Raw genomic sequence first — 20,972 nt, 5'->3', positions numbered from 1 at the left:
AATATTTTTAATTTGTGTCTTTTCAAGTCAATAATACAGAGAATTGAAGATTCAGAATATACAGCAGAGGAATTATACAGAAAAAGCTGGGCGTTCAAAACGCCCAGTGAAGAAGGGCAAACTGGCATTTAAACGCCAGCCAGGGTGCCTGGCTGGGCGTTTAACGCCCAAAAGGGTAGTAATTTGGGCGTTAAACGCCAGAATGTGCACCATTCGGGGCGTTTAACGCCAGGATGGCACAAGAGGGAAGATTTTGTTTTCAAATCAAATTTTTTTTAAGTTTTCAAAATCTTTTCAAAATCAAATCTTTTTCAAATCATATATTTTCAATCAAATCTTTTTCAAAATCAATTCCTTTCTATTTTCAAAAATACTTGCTATCAATTAATGATTTGATTCAACATTTCAAGTATGCTGCCTTTTCTGTTGAGAAAGGTTTAATGTTTGAATCATATCTTTTCTTGTTAGCCAAGACATTAATTTTTAAAATCAAATCTTTCTAAAATGTTTTTCAAATCATGTTTTCTCAATCACATCTTTTTTAAAACCAATCATATCTTCTTAACCACATCTTTTTCAAAATAGTTTTCAATCAAATCTTTTTAACTTCTAATTTCAAAATCTTTTTCAAAAATCATTTTTTTTACTTAGTTTTCGAAAATCAAATGGTATTTTTCAAAATGTTTTTTTAAAATCTCTTACTTAATTTTTGAAAATTCTTCCCCTCTTCTCACATTCTTCTAATACTTCTGCCTTCTATTTTTCTTTTCCTCTGACACCTCAAGGAATCTCTATACTGTGACATAGAGGATTCCACATTTTCTTGTTCTTTTCTCTTTCATATGAGCAGGAGCAAAGACAAAAGCATTCTTGTTGAGGCTGATCCTGAACCTGAAAGGACCTTGAAGCGAAAGCTAAGAGAAGCTAAGGCACAATTCTCTGTAGAGGATCTAACAGAAATCTTCAAAGAAGAAGAAACCATGGCAGCCGAAAACAACAACAATGCCAACAATGCAAGGAAGGTGCTGGGTGACTTTACTGCACCTACTCCCGATTTCTATGGGAGAAGCATCTCTATCCTTGCCATTGGAGCAAACAACTTTGAGCTTAAGCCTCAATTAGTTTCTCTAATGCAACAGAATTGCAAGTTTCATGGACTTCCATTGGAAGATCCTCATCAGTTTTTAGCTGAGTTCTTGAAAACCTGTGACACTGTCAAGACCAATGGGGTTGACCCTGAGATCTACAGACTTATGCTCCTTTTGCTGTAAGAGATAGAGCTAGAATATGGTTGGACTCACAACCTAAAGAAAGCCTGAACTCTTGGGAAAAGCTAGTCAATACCTTCTTGGCAAAGTTCTTTCCACCTCAAAAATTGAGTAAGCTTAGAGTGGAAGTCCAAACCTTCAGACAGAAGGAAGGAGAATCCCTCTATGAAGCTTGGGAAAGATACAAACAATTAATCAGAAAGTGTCCGTCTGATATGCTTTCTGAATGGAGCATCATAGGTATTTTCTATGATGGCCTGTCTGAACTGTCCAAGATGTCTTTGGATAGCTCTGCTGGAGGATCTCTTCATCTGAAGAAGACGCCTACAGAAGCTCAAGAACTAATTGAAATGGTTGCAAATAACCAATTCATGTACACTTCTAAAAGGAATCCTGTGAACAATGGGACTAATCAGAAGAAAGGAGTTCTTGAGATTGATACTCTGAATGCCATATTGGCTCAGAACAAAATATTGACCCAGTAAGTCAATATGATTTCTCAAAGTCTGTCTGGAATGCAAAATGCACCAGGCAGTACTAAGGAAGCTTCATCTGAAGAAGAAGCTTATGATCCTGAGAACCCTTCAATGGAAGAGGTGAATTACATGGGAGAACCCTATGGAAACACCTATAATCCTTCATGGAGAAATCATCCAAATCTCTCATGGAAGGATCAACAGAGACCTCAACAAGGTTTTAACAACAATAATGGTGGAAGAAACAGGTTTAGCAATGGCAAGCCTTTTCCATCATCTTCTCAGCAACAGACAGAGAATTCTAAGCAGAACCACTCTGACTTAGCAACCATGGTCTCTGATCTAATCAAAACCACTCAAAGTTTCATGACTGAAACAAGATCCTCCATTAGAAATTTGGAGGCACAAGTGGGTCAGCTGAGCAAGAAAATTACTGAACTCCCTCCTAGTACTCTTCCAAGCAATACAGAAGAAAATCCAAAAGGAGAGTGCAAGGCCATCAACATGGCCGAATTTGGAGAGGAGGGAGAGGCAGTGAACGCCACTGAGGAAGACCTCAATGGACGTCCACTAGCCTCCAATGAGTTCCCTAATGAGGAACCATGGGAATCTGAGGCTCCCACTGAGACCATAGAGATCCCATTGGATTTACTTCTGCCATTCATGAGCTCTAATGAGTATTATTCCTCTGAAGAGGATGAGTATGTCACTGAAGGGCAAGTTGCTAAATACCTTGGAGCAATCATGAAGCTAAAAGACAAGTTATTTGGTAATGAGACTTGGGAGGATGAACCCCCTTTGCTCACCAAAGAACTGGATGACTTGTCTAGGCAGAAATTACCTCAAAAGAGACAGGATCCTGGGAAGTTTTCAATACCTTGTATCATAGGCACCATGACCTTTAAGAAGGCTTTGTGTGACCTAGGGTCAAGTGTAAACCTCATGCCTCTCTCTGTAATGGAGAAGCTATGGATCTTTGAGGTGCAAGCTGTAAAAATCTCACTAGAGATGGCAAACATTTCAAGAAAACAAGCTTATGGACTTGTAGAGGATGTTCTGGTAAAAGTTGAAGACTATTACATCCCTGCCGATTTCATAGTCCTAGAGACTGGGAAGTACATGGATGAATCCATCATCCTTGGCAGACCCTTCCTAGCCACAGCAAAGGCTGTGATTGATGTTGACAGAGGAGAATTGATCATTCAAGTGAATGAAGAATCCTTAGTGTTTAAAGCTCAAGGATATCCTTCTGTAACCATGGAGAGGAAGCATGAAGAGCTTCTCTCAAAATAGAGTCAAACAGAGCCCCCACAATCAAACTCTAAGTTTGGTGTTGGGAGGCCACAACCAACTTCTAAGTTTGGTGTTGAAGCCCCACATTCAAACTCTAAGTTTGGTGTTGGGAGGTTCCAACATTGCTTTGAGTATCTGTGAGGCTCCATGAGAGCCCACTGTCAAGCTACTGACATTAAAGAAGCGCTTGTTGGGAGGCAACCCAATGTTATATTTTATCTATTTTCCTTTGTTATTTTATGTTTTTTGTAGGTTGATGATCATGAGAAGTCACAAAATCAATTGAAAAAGCAAAAACAGAATGAAAAACAGAAAGAAAAATAGCACACCCTGGAGGAGAACCTGCTAGCGTTTAAACGCCAGTAAGGCTAGCAGATGGGCGTTTAACACCCAGTCTGGCACCATTCTGGGCGTTTAACACCAGAAAGGGGCACCAGACTGGCGTTAAACACCAGGAAAGGGCAAGAAGTTGGCGTTAAACGCCAGAAATGGGCACCAGCCCGGCGTTTAACGCCAGAATTGGCACAAAGAGCAATTTTGCTCGCCACTTGGTGCAGGGATGACTTTTCCTTTACACCTTAGGATCTGTGGACCCCACAGGATCCCCACCTACCCCACCACTCTCTCTCTTTTTCACCCATTCACCAATCACCTCAACACCTCTTTCCCAAAAACCCCTCACCTATCAAATCCCATCTTTCTCTTCACCACTCACATCCATCCTTCATAAAATCCCACCTACCTCACCATTCAAATTCAAACCACATTCCCACCCAAACCCACCTTCCCATAGCCGAAAACCCCTCTTCAATCCTTCATTTTCACACAACCTAAACACTACTTCTCCCCCTTTGGCCGAACCACAAAGCCTCCTCCATCTCCTTCATTTCTTCTTCTTCTACACTCTTCTTTCTTCTTTTGCTCGAGGACGAGCAAACCTTTTAAGTTTGGTGTGGTAAAAGCATTGCTTTTTGTTTTTCCATAACCATTTATGGCATCCAAGGCCGGAGAAACCTCTAGAAAGAGGAAAGGGAAGGCAAAAGCTTCCACCTCCGAGTCATGGGAGATAGAGAGATTCATCTCAAGGGTGCATCAAGACCACTTCTATGAAGTTGTGGCCTTAAAGAAGGTGATCCCCGAGGTCCCTTTCAAACTCAAAAAGAGTGAATATCCGGAGATCCGACATGAGATCCGAAGATGAGGTTGGGAAGTTCTTACCAACCCCATTCAACAAGTCGGAATTTAATGGTTCAAGAGTTCTATGCCAATGCATGGATCACCAAGAACCATGATCAAAGTGTGAACCCGGACCCAAAGAATTGGCTTACTATGGTTCGGGGGAAATACTTGGATTTTAGTCCGGAAAATGTAAGGTTGGCATTCAACTTGCCCATGATGCAAGGAGATGAATATCCTTACACTAGAAGGGTCAACTTTGATCAAAGGTTGGACCAAGTCCTCACAGTCATTTGTGAAGAGGGCGCCCAATGGAAGAGAGATTCAAGAGGGAAGCCGGTTCAATTGAGAAGGCATGACCTCAAGCCTGTGGCTAGGGGATGGTTGGAGTTTATCCAACGCTCAATCATTCCCACAAGCAACCGGTCCGAAGTTACTATAGACCGGGCCATCATGATTCATAGCATCATGATTGGAGAAGAAATAGAAGTTCATGAGGTTATATCCCAAGAACTTTATAAGGTGGCGGACAAGTCCTCTACCTTGGCAAGGTTAGCCTTTCCTCACCTCTGTTATTCAGTTGGAGTTGACATAGAGGGAGACATCCCCATTGATGAGGACAAGCCCATCACTAAGAAAAGGATGGAGCAAACAAGAGATCCCACTCATCATGAAATCCCTGAGATGCCTCAAGGGATGCACTTTCCTCCACAAAACTATTGGGAGCAACTGAACACCTCCCTAGGAGAATTAAGTTCCAACATGGGACAACTAAGGGTGGAGCACCAAGAACATTCCATCCTTCTCCATGAAATTAGAGAAGATCAAAGAATCATGAGAGAGGAGCAACAAAGACAAGGAAGAGACATTGAGGAGCTCAAGCACTCCATAAGATCTTCAAGAGGAAGAACAAGCCGCCATCACTAAGGTGGACCCGTTCTTTAATTTCCTTGTTCTCTATTTTCCTGTTTTTCGAATTTTAGTGCTTATGTTTATCTATGTTTGTGTCTTGTGATCATTAGTGTCTTAGTGTCTATGCCTTAAAGTTATGAATGTCCTATGAATCCATCACCTTTCTTGAATGAAAAATGTTCTTAATTGAAAAAGAGAAGAATTGCATGAATTTTGAATTTTATAACGGTTTAATTATTTTGACGTGGTGGCAATACTTTTGTTTTCTGAATGTATGCTTAAACAGTGCATATGTCTTTTGAATTTGTTGTTCATGAATGTTGGCTCTTGAAAGAATGATGAAAAAGGAGACATGTTACTGAGGATCTGAAAGATCATAAAAATGATTCTTGAAGCAAGAAAAAGCAGTGAATACAAAAAAAAAGAGAAGGAGAAAAACGAAAAAAAAGAAAAGAAAACGAAAAAAAAGAGAAAAAAAAGAGAGAGAAAAAAGAGAAAGAAATAAAGTTGTGATCCAAGGCAAAAAGAGTGTGCTTAAGAACCCTGGACACCTCTAATTGGGGACTCTAGCAAAGCTGAGTCACAATCTGAAAAAGGTTCACCCAATTATGTGTCTGTGGCATGTCTGTATCCGGTGGTAATACTAGAAGACAGAGTGCTTTGGGCCACGGCCAAGACTCAATAAGTAGTTGTGTTCAAGAATCATCATACTTAACTAGGAGAATCAATAACACTATCTGGATTCTGAGTTCCTAAAGAAGCCAATCATTCTGAATTTCAAAGGATAGAGTGAGATGCCAAAACTGTTCAGAGGCAAAAAGCTAAAAGCCCCGCTCATCTAATTAATACTGATCTTCATAGATGTTTTTGGAATTCATTGCATATTCTCTTCTTTTTATCTTATTTGATTTTCAGTTGCTTGAGGACAAGCAACAATTTAAGTTTGGTGTTGTGATGAGCGGATAATTTATACGCTTTTTGGCATTGTTTTTAGTACGTTTTTAGTATGTTCTAGTTAGTTTTTAGTATATTTTTATTAGTTTTTAGTTAAAATTCACTTTTCTGGACTTTACTATGAGTTTGTGTGTTTTTCTGTGATTTCAGGTATTTTCTGGCTGAAATTGAGGGACTTGAGAAAAAATCTGATTCAGAGACTAAACAGGACTGCAGATGCTGTTCGATTCTAACCTCCCTGCACTCGAAGTGGATTTTCTGGAGCTACAGAAGCCCAATTGGCGCTCTCAACGGCGTTGGAAAGTAGACATCCTGGGCTTTCCAGCAATATATAATAGTCCATACTTTGCCCGAGATTTGATGGCCTAAACCGGCGTTCCAAATCAGCTCAAAACTGCCCGGCGTTAAACGCTGGAACTGGCACAAAAGCTGGCGTTTAACTCCAAGAGAAGTCTCTACACGAAAATGCTTCAATGCTCAGTCCAAGCACACACCAAGTGGGCCCGGAAGTGGATTTTTATGTCATTTACTCATCTTTGTAAACCTTACGCTACTAGTTCTTTGTAAATAAGACCTTTTGCTATTGTATTTTCATCTTGGTAGCTATCTTTATTCTTATGCTATCTTAGATCATTGGGAGGCTGGCCATTCGGCCATGCCTAGACTTTGTTCTTATGTATTTTCAACGGTGGAGTTTCTACACACCATAGATTAAGGTGTGGAGCTCTGCTGTACCTCGAGTATTAATGCAATTACTATTGTTCTTCTATTCAATTCAGCTTGTTCTTATTCTAAGATATCACTTGTTCTTCAACTTGATGAATGTGATTATCCGTGACACTCATCATCATTCTCACCTATGAACGTGTGACTGTCAATCACCTCCGTTCTACCTTAGATTGGGTAGATATCTCTTGGATTCTTTAACCGGAATCTTCGTGGTATAAGCTAGAATTGATGACTGCATTCAAGAGAATCCGGAAGGTCTAAACCTTGTCTGTGGTATTTTGAGTAGGATTCAATGATTGAATGACTGTGACGAGCTTCAAACTCCTGAAGGCTGGGCATTAGTGACAGACGCAAAAGAATCACTGGATTCTATTCCAACCTGATTGAGAACCGACAGATGAATAGTCGTGCCGTGACAGGGTGCGTTGAACATTTTCACTGAGAGGATGGGAGGTAGCCACTGACAACGGTGAAACCCTACATACAGCTTGCCATGGAAAGGAGTAAGAAGGATTGGATGAAGACAGTAGGAAAGCAGAGAGACGGAAGGGACAAAGCATCTTCATACGCTTATCTGAAATTCCCATCAATGAATTACATAAGTATCTCTATCTTTATCTTTATGTTTTATTCATACATCATCCATAACCATTTGAGTTTGCCTGACTAAGATTTACAAGGTGACCATAGCTTGCTTCATACCAACAATCTCTGTGGGATCGACCCTTACTCGCGTAAGGTTTATTACTTGGACGACCCAGTACACTTGCTGGTTAGTTGTGCGAAGTTGTGATAAAGAGTTGAGATTGCAATTGAGCGTACCATGTTGATGGCGCCATTGATGATAACAATTCTGTGCACCAGAGAGTGCAAGGCCATTGATGTGATCAATATGGCCAAATGCACAAGGGAGGAGAAGGACAAAAATCCTAGTGAGGAAGACCTCCTGGGACGTCTCTCAAGCAAGAAGGAGTTTCCTATTAAGGATCCAAAGGAATCTGAGGCTCATAAAGAGACCATAGAGATTCCACTAAATTTCCTTCTGCCATTCATGAGCTCTGAAGACTATTCTTCCTCTGAGGAGGATGAAGATGTGACTGGAGAGCAAGTTGCTCAATATTTAGGAGCTATCATGAAGCTGAATGCCCAGTTGTTTGGTAATGAGACTTGGGAAAGTGAACCTCCCTTGGTCATTAATGAACTAGATACCTAGATTCAGCAAATTTTACCTCAAAAGAGACAAGATCCTGGCAAGTTCTTAATACCTTGTACCATAGGCACCATGACCTTTGAAAAAGCTCTATGTGATCTGGGGTCAGGGATAAATCTTATGCCACTCTCTGTAATGGAGAAGCTGGGGATCATTGAGGTACAACCTGCCTTGTTCTAATTACAATTGGCAGACAAGTCATTGAGACAAGCTTATGGAATAGTAGAGGACGTGTTAGTAAAGGTTGAAGGCCTTTACATCCCTGCTGATTTCATAATCTTAGACACTAGGAAGGAAGAGGATGAATGCATCATCCTTGGAAGACCTTTCCTAGCTACAGCAGGAGCTGTGATAGATGTCAACAGAGGTGAATTAGTCCTTTAATTGAATGGGGACTACCTTGTGTTTAAGGCACATGGCCATCCCTCTGTGACAAAAGAGAGTAAGCATGAAGAGCTTCTCTCAGTTCAGAGTCAAGAAGAGCCCCCACAGTCAAACTCTAAGTTTGGTGTTGGGAGGCCACAACCAAACTCTAAGTTTGGTGTTAAGACCCCATATCCAAACTCTAAGTTTGGTGTTGGGACTATACAACATTGACCTGATCACCTGTGAGGCTCCATGAGAGCCCACTGTCAAGCTAATGACATTAAAAGAGCGCTTGTTGGGAGGCAACCCAATTTTTATTTATCTAATTTTAATTTTATTTTATTGTTATTTTGTGTTTTATTAGGTACATGATCATGAGGAGTCACGAAAAAAATATAAAAATTAAAAACAGAATCAAAAACAGCAGAAGAAAAATCACACCCTGGAGGGAGGACATACTGGCGTTCAACGCCAGTAAGGAGCATCTGGCTGGCGTTCAACGCCAGAACAGAGCATGAATCTGGCGCTGAACGCCAAAAACAAGCAACATCCTGGCGTTTGAACGCCAGGAATGTGCCTTGAGGAAAGCTGGCACTGAACGCCAGTAACAAGCATGGAACTGGCATTCAACGCTAGAAACATGCTACACATGGGCGTTGAACGCCCAGAACGTGCATCACCTCGGCGTTTAAACGCCAGAATGGTGTGCAAAGGCATTTTACATGCCTAATTGGTGCAGGGATGTAAATCCTTGACACCTCAGGATCTGTGGACCCAACAGGATCATCTCAGGATCTGTGGACCCCACAGGATCCCCACCTAACATATTCCCACCTTACCTCCTAATCCTATAACACTCTTCCCCAAAACACACTTCCCAACAACTTCAATCTCTCTTCCCAATTACCCCCTTCACTACTCACATCCATCCACTCTTCCCCATAAACCCCACCCACCTTCAAAATTCAAAAACACTTTCCCACCCAATCCCACCCATATGGCCGACTTATACACATCTCTCCCTCTCCTCTATATCTTCTTCCATTCTTTCTTCTTTTGCTCGAGGGCGAGCAACATTTTAAGTTTGTTGTGGTAAAAGCATAGCTTTTTGCTTTTCCATAACCATTGATGGCACCTAAGGCCAGAGAAACCTCAAAAAAAAAGAGAAGAAGAAAAAGGGAAGACAAAAGCTTCCACCTCCGAGTCATGGAAGATGGAAAGACTCATCTAAAGGGTTTATAGCTCAGTGGTAGAACATTTGGCTGCAAATCAAGAGATCCCTGAGATACCTCAAGGGATAAATTATCCTCCACACAATTATTGGGAGCAGCTAAGGATAGGAGCACCAAAATTACTAGGAATCATGCAACAGAAGCAAGGAAGAGACATAGAGGAGCTCAAAGAGCACCATTGGTTCTTCAAGAAGGTGCCACCCTCACTAAGGTGGACTCATTCCTTGTTCTTATATTTTTCTGCTCTTTGGTTTTTATGTTATATGTTTATCTGTGTTTTGTGTCTCTACTTCATGATCATTAGTAGTAGTAACTATGTCTTAAAGTTATGAATAATTCCATTAATCCTTCACCTCCCTTAAATGAAAAATGTTTTAATTCAAAAGAACAAGAAGTACATAAATTTCGAAAATTGTCCTTGAATTTAGTTTAATTATATTGATGTGGTGACAATACTTTTTGTTTTCTGAATGAATGCTTGAACAGTGCATATTTTTTATCTTGTTGTTTATGAATGTTAAAAGTGTTGGCTCTTGAAAGAATGATGAACAAAGAGAAATGTTATTGATGATCAGAAAAATCAATGAAATTGATTCTTGAAGCAAGAAAAAGCAGTGAAAAAGCAAAGGCTTGCGAAAAAAATAGAAAAAGAAAAAGCAAGCAGAAAAAGCCAATAGCCCTTAAAACCAAAAGGCAAGGGTAAAAAGGTTCCAAGGCTTTGAGCATCAATGGATAGGAGGGCCCAAGGAAATAAAATCCAGGCCTAAGCGGCTAAATCAAGTTGTCCCTAACCATGTGCTTGTGTCATGAAGGTCCAAGTGAAAAGCTTGAGACTGAGTGGTTAAAGTCGTGATCCAAAGCTAAAGAGTGTGCTTAAGAGCTCTGGACACCTCTAACTGGGGACTCTAGCAAAGCTGAGTCACAATCTGAAAAGGTTCACCCAGTCATGTGTCTGTGGCATTTATGTATCCGGTGGTAATACTGGAAAACAGAGTGCTTAGGGCCATGGCCAAGACTAATAAGTAGCTGTGTTCAAGAATCAACATACTTAACTAGGAGAATCAATAACACTATCCAAAATTCTAAGTTCCTAGAGAAGCCAATCATTCTAAACTTCAAAGGAAAAAGTGAGATGCCAAAACTGTTCAGAAGCAAAAAGCTACAAGTCCCGCTCATCTAATTATAATTAATATTCATTGATATTCTGGAATTTATAGTATATTCTCTTCTTTTTATCCTAATTAATTTTCAGTTGCTTGGGAACAAGCAACAATTTAAGTTTGGTGTTGTGATGAGCGGATAATTTATACGCTTTTTGGCATTGTTTTTAGGTAGTTTTTACTAAGTTCAAGCTACTTTTAGGGATGTTTTCATTAGTTTTTATGTTAAATTCACATTTCTGGACTTTACTATGAGTTTGTGTGTTTTTCTGTAATTTCAGGTAATTTCTGGCTGAAATTGAGGGACTTGAGCAAAACTCTGAAAAAGGCTGACAAAAGGACTGCTGATGCTGTTGGAATCTGACCTCCCTGCACTCAAAATGGATTTTCGGGAGCTACAGAACTCCAAATGGCGCGCTTTTAATGGCGTTGGAAAGTAGACATCCAGAGCTTTCCAGCAATATATAATAGTTCATACTTTATTCGGGAATTGATGACGTAAAGTGGCGCTCAACGCCAAGTACATGCTGCTGTCTGGAGTCAAACGCCAGAAACACGTCACGACCCGGAGTTGAACGCCAGAAACACGCTATCACTCGGCGTTCAACTCCAATAAAAGCCTCAGCTCGTGGATAGACCAAGCTCAGCCCAAACATACACCAAGTGGGCCCCGGAAGTGAATTTATGCATCAATTACTTACCTCTGTAAACCCTAGTAGCTAGTTAAGTATAAATAGGATAGTTTACTATTGTATTAGATCTTGGGACGATTAGTCCTCAGATCATGGGGGCTGGCCTCTCGGCCATGCCTGAACCTTTCACTTATGTATTTTCAACGGTGGAGTTTCTACACACCATAGATTAAGGGTGTGGAGCTCTGCTGTACCTCAAGTTTCAATACAATTACTATTATTTTCTATTCAATTCTCTTTTATTCTTATTCCAAGATATACGTTGCACTTCAACTTGATTAATGTAATGATCTGTGACACTCATCATCATTCTCACCTATGAACGCGTGTGACTGACAACCACTTCCGTTCTACTTTAGGCCGGACGCATATCTCTTAGATTCCCCAACAGAATCTTCGTGGTATAAGCTAGATAGATGGTGGCATTCATGGGAATCCGGAAAGTCTAACCTTGTCTGTGGTATTTCGAATAGGATTCTAGGAATCTGGAAAGTCTAACCTTGTCTGTGGTATTCCGAGTAGGATTCTGGTATTGAATGACTGTGACGGGCTTCAAACTCCTGAAGGCTGGGCGTTAGTGACAGACGCAAAAGAATCAAGGGATTCTATTCCAACCTGATTGAGAACCAACAGATGATTAGCCGTGCTGTGACAGAGCATAGGACCATTTTCACTAAGAGGATGGGATGTAGCCATTGACAACGGTGATGCCCTACATACAGCTTGCCTAGGAAAAGAGTAAGAAGGATTGGATGAATGTAATAAGAAAGTAGAGATTCGAGAGGAGCACAGCATCTCCATATGCCTATCTAAAATTCCCACCATGGAATTATATGAGTAACCATTTACTATCTTATTTTCTGTTTATTATTTATTTTTGAACTTATCATAAACCAACTTAATCTGCCTAACTGAGATTTACAAGGTGACCATGGCTTTCTTCATACCAACAATCTCTGTGGGATCGACCCTTACTCACGTAAGGTATTACTTGGATGACCCAGTACACTTGCTGGTTAAGTTGAACGGAGTTGTGATCACACGTGCCATTACCAGGGATTATCAAGATCCCTATTCATCATACCATGATTTCTTTGGGGTATTTTTGATAGAGCCAATATTTAAATTTCATACAAATACAAAGAGACCAACTTTGAGGATCACAATTTCGTCCACCAGTTTTCTAAAAATTTTAGGTTTGGTGTTCTTTCTTTTGTTCTTGGTGTTCTTGTGAATCTTCAAGGTGTCTTTCTTGTGTTTTGATCTTAAAATTTTTAAGTTTGGTGTTCTTTGGTGTTTTCCCTCCAAAATTTTTGAAAACAAGGACCATTAGATCTAAAAATTTTTAAGTCTTGTGTCTTTTGTGTGTTTTTCTCTTTCATCATAAAATTCAAAATTCAAAAAAATATCTTTTCTAACTAATTTTAAGCCATACTTTCGAATTCTTTTATATAAAAATTCAGATTTCAATTTCAAAATTTTTCAAATTTTATCCTTTTAAGATTAAAAAAAATTTATATCTTTTTCGAAAATATCCTAACCACTTTCTCTCTCCTCACTTTTTCAAAAATCTTCATAAAACATTTTTAAATTCTTTTTTTATTTTTATTTTTATTTTTATTTTTTATTTATTTTTAATTTTATTGTCGTCTTTATTTTATTTTATTTTATTTTATTATTTCAAAATTTTTATATAATAAAATAAATAAAATAAATTCACATCATCTCCCTTTCTCCAACATGGACCTAAGTGGAAATGAACAGTCCAGAAAGACTCTGGGGTCATATGCTAACCCCACTACTGCTTTATATGGGAGTAGTATCTGTATACCCTCCATTGGAGTCAGTAGTTTTGAGTTGAATCCTCAGCTCATTATCATGGTGCAGCAAAGTTGCCAGTATTTCGGTCTTCCACAGGAAGAACCTACAGAGTTTCTGGCACAATTTTTACAAATTGCTGACACAATACATGATAAGGAAGTACATCAGGATGTCTACAGATTATTACTGTTTCCATTTGCTGTAAAGGACCAAGCTAGGAGGTGGTTAAATAACCAACCTAAGGACAGCATAAAGACATGGAAACAGCTGTTAGAAAAATTTCTGAATCACTATTTTCCTCCAAAATGGATGACACAACTAAGGCTGAGCATCCAAGGCTTCAAACATGGATATAATGAATCCCTTTATGATGCCTGGGAGAGATACAAAGAGATGCTAAGAAAATGCCCCTTTGAAATGTTTTCAGAGTGGGTGCAGTTAGACATCTTCTACTATGGGCTTACAGAGAAAGCTCAAATTTCTCTAGACCACTCAGCTGGTGGATCTATACACATGAAAAAGAAAATTGAAGAAGCTCAAGAGCACATTGATACAGTTGGCAGAAATCAGCATCTGTACCTAAGCAGTGAACCTTCCATCAACAAAGAGGCTAAAACAGTAACTGCTGAACTCAGTCCTACAGAACAAGTTACTGAATTCAATCATCAACTGGATTTTCTAACAAAACAGCTAGTCGAATTCAAGGAGATACTACAAAAAACAAGAATGGCTAATATGAATATAGAAGTACAGTTGAAGCAAACAGAACAGAAATTATCAAAACAAATAACAGAAGAGTGCCAAGCAGTTCAATTAAGAAGTGGAAAAATATTAAATACCTTACTTCAAGATAGCAGGAAGCCAAGAAACGAGCAAACTAACCAAAATCCCTCTGAGGACAGTAAGAGCCCAAAGAGGAATAATTCTGGCGCTCAAACGCCAGAGAATAGGTGGAAAGCTGGCGTTGAACGCCCAAACCATGCTCAGTCCTGGCATTCAACGCCAGAAACAAGCAGGGAATTGGTGTTGAACGCCCAAAGGAAGCACAGTTCTGGCGTTCAGACGCCAGAAATAGATAAGGAGTTGGAGTCTAATGCCACTCCAACTTCCACCCCTGGCATTCAAATGCCAGTGGGAGATCAAACACATACAAGTGCTGATAGCAACTCCTCTAAAAAGGCTTCTCAATCCACATCTGTAGGCAATAAACCTACAGCAACTAAGGTTGAGGAATACAAAACCAAAATGCCTTATCCTCAGAAACTCCACCAAGCAGAATAGGATAAGCAATTTGCTCGCTTTACAGACTACCTCAGGACTCTTGAAATAAAGATTCCATTTGCAGAGGCACTTGAGCAAATACCCTCTTATGTTAAGTTCATGAAAGAGATCTTAAGTCATAAGAAGGATTGGAGGAAAATTGAAAAAGTCTACCTTACTGAAGAATGCAGTGCAGTCATTCTGAAAAGCTTACCTGAGAAGCTTAAAGATCTTGGAAGCTTTATGATACCATGCACATTAGAAGTACTTGTACCAAGCAAGCTCTATGTGATCTTGGGGCAAGTATTAACCTAATACATGCAGCTACTATCAAAAAGCTTGGGTGGACTGATGAAGTTAAAACAACCCGGATATGTCTCCAACTTGCTGATGGCTCCATTAAATACCCATCAGGTGTAATTGAAGACATGATTGTCAAGGTTGGGCCATTTGCCTTTCCCACTGACTTTGTGGTACTGGAAATGGAGGAGCACAAGAGTGCAACTCTTATTCTAGGAAGACCTTTCCTAGCAACTGGACGAACCCTCATTGAGGTCCAAAAAGGGGAAGTGACCCTGAGAGTCAATGAGGACGAGTTTAAGTTGAATGTTGTCAAAGCTATGTAGCATCCAGACACCCAAAATGACTGCATGAGCATTGATATTATTGGTAAAAGAGATCAATATGACTGAGAGTCTCGAATCAGAGCTAGAGAATATCTGTAAAGATGTCCAGCCTGATCTGGAGGAACCAGAGAGAATAATAGAACTTCTGAAAATCCCTTAGGGAGAAGAGAAACCTCCCAAACCCGAGCTCAAACCATTACCACCATCCCTGAAATATGCATTTCTGGGAGAAAGTGATACCTTTCCTGTAATCATAAGCTCTACCTTAGAGCCACAGGAAGAGGAAGCACTAATTCAAGTGCTAAGGACACACAAAATAGCTCTTGGGTGGTCCATCAGTGATCTTAAGGGCATTAGCCCAGCCAGATGCATGCACAAGATCCTATTGGAGGGTGACGCTAAGCCAGTGGTTCAACCACAAAGGCGGCTGAATCCAGCCATGAAGGAGGTGGTGCAGAAGGAGGTCACTAAATTACTAGAGGCTGGGATTATTTATCCTATTTCTGATAGCCCTTGGGTAAGCCCTGTCCAAGTCGTCCCTAAGAAAGGCGGCATGACAGTGGTTCATAATGAAAAAAATGAACTGGTTCCTAAAAGAACAGTTATAGGGTGGCGTATGTGTATTGATTACAGAAGACTCAATACAGCTACCAGAAAGGATCATTTTCCTTTACCATTCATAGACCAGATGCTAGAAAGACTAGCAGGTCATGAATACTACTGCTTCCTAGATGGATATTCAGGTTATAATTAAATTGCGGTAGATCCCCAGGATCAAGAGAAAACAGCATTCACATGTCCATCCGGAGTATTTGCATACAGAAGGATGCCATTTGGTCTGTGCAATGCACCTGCAACCTTTCAAAGATGCATGCTCTCTATTTTCTTTGATATGGTAGAAAATTTTCTGGAAGTCTTCATGGATGACTTTTCAGTATTTGGAGAGTCATTCAGCTCCTATCTTGACCATCTAGCACTTGTTCTAAAGAGGTGCCAAGAGACTAACCTGGTTTTAAACTGGTAGAAATGTCACTTTATGGTGACTGAAGGAATTATCCTTGGGCACAAAATTTCGAACAAGGGAATAGAGGTGGATCAAGCTAAGGTAGAGGTAATTGAAAAATTACCACCACCTGCCAATGTTAAGGTAATCAGAAGCTTTCTGCGGCATGCAGGATTCTATAGGAGGTTTATAAAAGATTTTTCAAAAATTGCCAAACCTCTGAGTAATCTGCTAGCTGCTGACATGCCATTTATCTTTGATAAGGAGTGTCTGCAGGCATTTGAGACTCTGAAAGCTAAGTTGGTCACAGCACCAGTCATCTTTGCACCAGACTGGACATTACCATTTGAACTGATGTGTGATGCCAGTGACCATGCCATTGGTGCAGTGTTGGGACAAAGGCATGACAAGCTTCTGCACGTCATTTACTATGCCAGTCGTGTTTTAAATGACGTACAGAAAAACTACACAACCACAGAAAAAGAGTTACTTGCAGTGGTTTACGCCATTGACAAGTTTAGATCTTATTTAGTAGGATCAAAAGTGATTCTGTACACTGACCATGCTGCTCTTAAATATCTACTCACAAAGCAGGATTCAAAACCCAGACTCATCAGATGGGTGTTACTTCTGCAAGAGTTTGATATAGAAATAAGAGACAGAAAAGGGACAGAGAACCAAGTAGCAGATCACCTGTCCCAAATAGAACCAGTAGAAGGGGCGTCCCTCCATCTTACTGAGATCTCTGAAAACTTTTCGGATGAGCAACTCTTTGCCATCCAAGAAGTGCCATGGTTTGCAGACATTGCAAACTACAAGGCAGTAAGATTCATACCCAAAGAGTACAGTAGGTAGCAAACAAAGAAATTGATCACGGATGCAAAGTACTATCTTTGGGATGAACTATATCTCTTCAACAGATGCGCAGACGGAGTAATCCGTAGATGTGTGCCTAAAGAAGAAGCACAGAAGATCCTCTGGCACTGCCATGGATCACAGTATGGAGGACATTTTGGAAGTGAGCGAACAGCCACAAGAGTCCTCCAATGTGGCTTCTATTGGCCTACTCTCTATAAAGACTCCCGAGTGTTTGTACTTAATTGTGACAGTTGCCAAAGATCTGGCAATCTGCCTCACAGTTATGCCATGCCTCAACAAGGGATCTTGGAGATTGAGTTATTTGATGTATGGGGTATTGACTTCATGGGACCTTCCCACCATCATACTCAAACACTTATATTCTGGTGGCAGTGGATTATGTATCTAAATGGGTGGAAGCTATAGCAACACCCACTAATGATACTAAGACAATACTGAAATTCCTCTAGAAACACATCTTCAGCAGATTTGGTATCCCTAGAGTACTAATCAGTGATAGGGGCACTCATTTCTGCAATAAACAGCTTTACTCTGCTTTGGTTCGATATGGAGTTAGCCACAGGGTAGCTACTCCATATCATCCACAGACAAATGGGTAAGCTGAAGTCTCTAATAGAGAACTTAAAAGAATCTTGGAATGGACTGTGATTAACCGTAGAAAGGATTGGGCAAGAAGCTTGGATGATGCTCTGTGGGCATACAAAACAGCATTCAAGACACCTATAGGAACTTCTCCATACCAGCTGGTGTATGGAAAAACCTGTCACTTGCCTGTGGAACTGGAACATAAGGCCTATTGGGCAACCAGATTCCTATACCTTGATGCCAAGTTAGCTGGAGAAAAATGACTGCTCCAGTTAAATGAGCTAGAGGAATTCAGACTCAATGCTTTCGAAAATACAAAAATTTACAAAGAGAAAGCAAAAAGATGGCATGATAAGAAACTATCATCCAGAGTCTTTGAGCCAGGGCATAAAGTTCTGCTATTTAATTCTAAGCTCAAATTATTCCTCGGGAAATTGAAATCCCAGTAGCGAGGTCCATATGTGATTACAAGTGTGTCACCATATGGATACGTGGAGTTTCAGGATAATGATTCTAACAAAAAGTTCATTGTTAATGGACAGAGAGTCAAACATTATCTTGAAAGCAATTTTGAGCAAGAATGCTCAAAACTGAGACTTGATTAAAGCTTAGTAATAGTCCAACTAAAGACAATAAAGAAGCGCTTGCTGGGAGGCAACCCAGCCATTTATAAAGCTTATTTGTTAATTAATTGATTTTTACACGTTTATTTCAATTATCTTCAAGGTAAAATAGCAATTTATTGAGTCCACAGAGTTACAGAAGAATTCAGAGGATAAAACAGCAAAAAGAAGCTCACTGGTGCGAAAAAAAAGCCAATAAGAGTTGTTTTGGGCGCTGAACGCCCAAAAGAAGCACTTACTGGGTGTTCAACGCCAGTAAGGATAGCCATCTGGGCGTTAAACGCCAAAAAGAAGCATCTTATGGGTGTTGAACGCCAGAAAGAAGCACATTCTGGGCGTTTAATGCCAGATTTACAGCATCCTGGGTGTTCAGAAAAACGCCCAGTGACAAAGGAGTTCCTGGCGTTCAACGCCAGCTAGAAGCAACAGCTGGGCGTTGAACGCCCAGGAGAAGCTGCAATTGGGCGTTAAACGCCCAAAACATGCAGCGTTTGGGCGTTTAACGCCAGGATTGTGGGGAGGAGGTAAATTCGTTTTTACTTCACATTTTTTCCAATTTTCATATTTCAATTCATGATTTCTTGCATAAACATGTTACAAACTCTCATCCTTCAATTTCAAAAATTTTAATCCTAATTTCTAAAATCCCTTTTTCAAAAATATCAAATGTATCTTAATTCATAAACACAAATCCTTTTCAAATCCCATCCAACTTCTTTTCAAATTTTTTTTAAAACTCAATTATCTTTTCAAATTCATCTCAAATCTTTTTCAAAATCTCATCATATCTTTTGAATTTTCGAAATTGCCTCTCCTTTCCTTTCTTTTGCTTGAGGACAAGCAAACCTCTAAGTTTGGTGTGTTTTTCCGTGATCAATGAGCTAAAACTCATCAAGATCATGGCACCTAAGGGAAAACAAACCACTTTAAGAGGCAAGAAAGAGAATATTCTAAAACCACTTTGGAATCAAGAGAAGTTCTTAACCAAAGAACATGCAGACCAGTACCACAAAATAATGGGTCTGAGATCAGTGATCCCGGAAGTTAAATTCGATCTGAAAAAAGACGAATATCTAGAGATATAGGAGCTGAAGTGCCAGAAGCTGTCTCTTGAAGGACCAAGCACCCCACAGATTAAAGGAGCATCCACCCCCCAAAATAAAGGTTGTTGAGTCCTAATCTTAGCCTTAACTCTGTGATAGTTGTTCTTATAGGAATTTACCTTAGAAGTTATATATGAGTAGTAGTAATTAGTATATCTATTTTGATTTTATCTCCAATTAAGCTATGATTTATTTTTCTGATCATCATCAAACATGAATAAAATAGTAGATTTTTAGAATAAAGAGGAAATATTTTTTCGAGTTCTTAATAAGAAAAATTCTAATTATTTATACGTGGTGGCAATACTTTTTGTCTTCTGAATGAATGCCTAAACAGTGCATATTTTTTATATTAAATTTTATGAATGTTAAAATTGTTGGCCCCTGAAAGAATGATGAACAAGAGAAATGTTATTAATGATCTGAAAAATCATGAAATTGATTCTTGAAGCAAGAAAAAACAGTGAAAAACAAGCTTGCAAAAGAAAAAAATATTTTGCGAAAAAAAAAAGCAAAAGATGTAGAAAAAGCCAATAGCCCTTTAAACCAAAAGGCAAGGGTGAAAAGGATCCAAGTCTTTGAGCATCAATGGATAGGAGGGCCCAAGAAAATAAATCCAAGCCTAAGCGGCTAAATCAAGCTGTCCCTAACCATGTGCTTGTGGCATGCAGGTCCAAGTGAAAAGCTTGAGACTGAGTGGTTAAAGTCGTGATCCAAAGCAAAAGAGTGTGCTTAAGAACTCTGGACACCTCTAATTGGGGACTCTAGCAAATCTAAGTCACAATCTGAAAAGGTTCACCCAGTTATGTGTCTATGGCATTTATGTATCTGGTGGTAATACTGGAAAACAAAGTGCTTAGGGCCACGGCCAAGACTCATAAGGTAACTGTGTTGAAGAATCAACATACTAAACTAGGAGAATCAATAATACTATCTGAATTCTGAGTTCTTATGGATGCTGACGTCGGGATTTTTGCCAGTAAAGAATGTCATAAAAACAGTCGCGTTGTAGATATAGTCTCTAAACCGACAAAAATTCCTTCGTGCAAACGTTTTGGGTGTCACAAGTAACAAACCCCTTTAAAATTGATAATCGAGTATTTAAACCTCGGGTCGTCTTCTCAAGGAATTGCAGGGAGGTATGTTCTTATTATTGGCTATGAAAAAGGTAAAATTGGGGTTTTTGGAAGTAAGGTGCGAATATATTATATGACAAGTAAAATAAAATAATAATAGCTGTAAAATAAACCTTTGGTAAGGTATAAGAACTGGAGGTCCTTTCCTAGTTATCCTTATCAATTGTGATGAGAATTGGATTTTTCTCTCACTTTGTTAACCTCTAACTATGAAGGTAAGTTTAGTGGATGAATTCCAATTTTCAATCAACAATGAGTTTAATAACTCTAGAGTTACCAATTATTTAACCAAAGCCAAAAGGGGAAAAACTAAATCTACTAGAATAACAATATCCTCAGATTGGGAATAATAAAAAGGGACAATCATAAACTAAAATTCCTCAAATATCATTAAATAAAAATATCATCAACAGCCAATTGGGCAACATCAATCAAATATAATAAAAGCTTCAGAGTAATCAAAATACA

The 20,972-nt window shown here is 39.5% G+C and overlaps 1 non-coding gene across 1 annotated transcript; it reads right to left on the bottom strand.

Annotated features, from left to right (window-relative positions):
• Positions 1-1,381: 1,381 nt before the first annotated feature.
• On the bottom strand, positions 1,382-1,489 carry LOC112798784 (small nucleolar RNA R71). The gene has a single exon (XR_003200381.1). It is a non-coding gene; the product is annotated as a small nucleolar RNA R71 (small nucleolar RNA).
• Between the last annotated feature and the right edge of the window lie 19,483 nt (positions 1,490-20,972).

The sequence above is a fragment of the Arachis hypogaea genome, chromosome 4 (genome assembly GCF_003086295.3).
Source record: "Arachis hypogaea cultivar Tifrunner chromosome 4, arahy.Tifrunner.gnm2.J5K5, whole genome shotgun sequence".
NCBI lineage: Eukaryota > Viridiplantae > Streptophyta > Magnoliopsida > Fabales > Fabaceae > Arachis > Arachis hypogaea.
This window is presented reverse-complemented; position numbering and strand designations above follow the sequence as displayed.